This window comes from Oryctolagus cuniculus, chromosome 1 (assembly GCF_051225735.1).
Source record: "Oryctolagus cuniculus isolate XC-2025 breed Fujian yellow rabbit chromosome 1, ASM5122573v1, whole genome shotgun sequence".
Lineage (NCBI taxonomy): Eukaryota > Metazoa > Chordata > Mammalia > Lagomorpha > Leporidae > Oryctolagus > Oryctolagus cuniculus.
The window spans coordinates 191,071,730-191,075,096 of record NC_142867.1 but is presented as its reverse complement, the minus strand read 5'-3'; the positions used below and the strand labels follow the sequence as shown (position 1 = coordinate 191,075,096).

Sequence of the window (3,367 nt, the reverse complement as noted above, 5' to 3'; positions counted from 1 at the left end):
ACCACTGATCTTGGGTTTAAGTTTTTCTAAATTGTAAAGCAAAGGGATTTGTAAGAAACCCACCTCCCATCTCCTAGTAACTCTTGGGTATTATCCCAGTGAAACCATTGACATTTTTCTGGGTGGTGAATATTTCTATAGCCTTCATCAGATTCGCAAAGGGGTCTCTGATCCCCCAGAGGATAAGGATCTATGTCCTTCAGGAGTTTTTTTGGTTTTGTTTTATGTTTTGGTTTCATTTTTTTTAAATCATTTAAGTAAAATGTGCGCAAGGTAGATCAATGAGGCCATTTGAGCTGGGTGAAGTAGGAGGGTTGTGCCTTTCCAACATGACTGCCGCCAGCCGTGTCTGTGCTGCTGCATTGTTGGGTCTGGTTGGCAGTAGTGGGTATTAATTCTGAGGGAATACCCACTTGCAGCCCCCCCTCCTCACAAACTCCTGTACGAGCAGTTTGACTCATTTTCATGTCTTCCTGGTTCTAGAAGCATCAAGCATTTAGTCCTTGGAAACCAGCATTGTTTGGTGTGTTAGCCCAACATTCAGGGAAAAGAAGTTTTTGTTGTTCAAAACTGAGAACCTTCTTTGATCCTCCTTGGCTAGACATTTTCTTTGGCTTCCATCGATAGACTTGACTTTTTTTTTTCCTGGCCTAGACCCACACAAACAAGAGGAGACTAGAGCTTCTCTAAGGAGCTAAGAACAAACACATTTTAAAAATAACTTAGCAAATGAATTCATCTGGAAAAAGCAAGTTCACTACATAAAATAAACTTCTTTTGAGTTTTGCAATAGCAGTCCCTGAAAACGTAAACAACCCCAGGGTCCACATGAGTTGAATCACTCGCTGAACAGAAAGAGCCCCTGGCCCAAATTCTGCAGGAATAATGAACACCTTATAAAACTAAGGGTCAATGACCTTCATGTGAAAAGAAGGAGGGGTGGAAGGGGGTGTGTGTGTCAATCTAACCCAAAGACACTGTAAAAGTCTAATGACTAGATACTCAAAATGCTGGCTTTCTGAACCAAAAGCTAGAATGGTAAGGATGGGGTGGTCTGCCATAGCCTGCACCTCTTGGGTCTTAGATCCTCCCAGGCACCTGCCTTCTCTTGGGAAAGGCAGATTCTACTCATTCTGATGAAGCCAGAGGAGTCCCTGCAGGTTTCACCATGTGTTCTGTCAACAAGATAATGGTCCCATTGAAGCTGTAATAACACATTTGGCCAATGGAGTCCCCACTATTCTAATAACTTTGTACCCACTCCTAGTTTTTCTATCATAATGATATTTCTAATGAGGCCCATTCTCTTCTAATACACTTTTGCTGGGTTTAAGTTCTAGGATAATACTTCCCATAAATACTAAATGCAGTTACCATTATATTTGGTAGTCAGGTCCTCTCTGTATTGGGAGCACTGTGCTAGAATATGCATCTTAGAATGCACAAAACTCTATTAGAGAAACTCAGAGAAAGAGTTTTTTTTTTTTTTTTTTTTTTAAAGACTAGAAAATGCAATCTTTGGAAAAGAGTTGGAGAACTTGCTGTTACTATTCCAGAGAAATGGAAAAGATTGGGGTAAATTATAATATTCTGTTTGAGTTATACAAAGGACCATGGTCAAATTAGCAACATTTATTGAGTACTGGTTGTATACCCGGTATGTGAAGGCAGTTAAACCTTCACAGTAATCTCAAAAAATGAATGTATCCCCAGTAGCTGATGAGAACATGTACTGAAGCACAGGTTAAATGGCTGTCCCAATGTGATAGACATTTTCCGCAAATACTGTTTTTTCCCTCCTTTCTCACCTGGAATTGCAATTTCCCTTCCAGTGGAACTCAGACATGACTACGATGACTCTCTTTGGCCAAATGAAAGGTGAACTGAAAGCATCTGGATGTTTAAAGAGCCAGTATGAGCTTTATTTCCTTTACTTTTTTTTTATAATAGGATTTACTTTTCTTTTTTTCTTAAAATATATATTTCTTATTAAGTTAAAACTAAGCACATTTAACACCATTATATTTCACATTCTTCAGCTTGAATGCTGACATCTTCTGTTACTTGATGATTTTAGTTACTAAGTGTTATATACAGGGAACAAGTATTGATGTTTACCATGATGTAAACGACTACTGTCTCACAGTCAAGGGTGCATCTGTGGATGTCCAGAAAGATCGTTTCAACCTTTGTGAAAAGTTCAGGAACATCCTAGGAGTTTGCAGTTGATTTTGAAGGTTGGAATTGTCCTGCTTCAAATTTTTCTTTGAATTTTAAGTAGTCTCTTATCAAAATATTTTATCCACTGCTGCGGACAGCTGGATTCAAACGAGCTCCTTAACTTCTTGCACTGAGAAGCGTCCTCCGTGTGCTCATCTGAACACTTCCAGTACTCATCGCGGGCTCCCCAGCAAGCCTGCCTTTCCTTCATAGTCGGGGCCGCCATTCCTCTTGGGAGCAAGCCGGGCAGCTCGCGTATTCTCTCCGGGCCTGTTTTCTCATCGCTAAAACAGGGCTAGCAGGGTCCATTTTACAAACGTGTGCGGGGGCTATTTCCTTTACTTTTAAAAAAATCATTCTTTTATTTTTATTTTTAAAAAAAATCCTCTATTTATTTAACAGGCAGAGTATCAGAGAGTCAGAGAGCCAGAAACAGAGGTCTTCCATCCACTGGTTCACTCCCCAAATGGCCACAACAGCTGGGACTGGAACAGGCCGAAGCCAGGAGAATGTAACTCCATCCAGGACTCACATGTGGGTGGCAGGGGCCCAAGTACTTGGGCCATCTTCTGCTGCTCTCCCAAGCACATTGGCTAGGAGCTGGATCAGAACCAGAGCAGCCAGGACTTAAACCAGCACTCTATAAGAGATGTCAACATCACAAGCAGTGGCTTACCCCATTGTGCCACAATACTGCCTTCCTGCTTTACCTTTTCAGTCTGCCACAGTGACCCTTAACATTCCATGTGGTGGCTGCTCTACAGCCTGGGTTATGCGGTACTAGCTGCTGTGGCAGAGACCTCTTTCCCACCCCATCAAGATGTTCATGTTGCCTGTGCAATAGCTTAACCTTTGCAGTTTTAAGCCACTGAGTGTGCAGGGGATATTAGCCATGGCTCTTTGAAGGAAGACAAAGATTTACTATGGGAACTGACTAACATCATTATGTAGGTTAAGTCTCACAATCTGCATTCTGCAAACTGGAGAAGCGGGAAGCTGATTAAGAAGTAATTCAGCCTGAGAACAGGTGTGTGTATTGTGGGGTTGGAGTGAGAGTGTTGCTGGTGTAATGCAAGTATCAGAGTCTCAAGGTCCAACAACCATGAGCTCAGGCCTGTAAGAGCAGGAGAAAAAAAGGATGTCCAAG

The 3,367-nt window shown here is 41.8% G+C and overlaps 1 pseudogene; it reads right to left on the bottom strand.

Annotated features, from left to right (window-relative positions):
- Positions 1-1,934: 1,934 nt before the first annotated feature.
- On the bottom strand, positions 1,935-2,513 carry LOC100348705 (cytochrome c oxidase assembly factor 6 homolog pseudogene; annotated as a pseudogene).
- Positions 2,514-3,367: the final 854 nt, after the last annotated feature.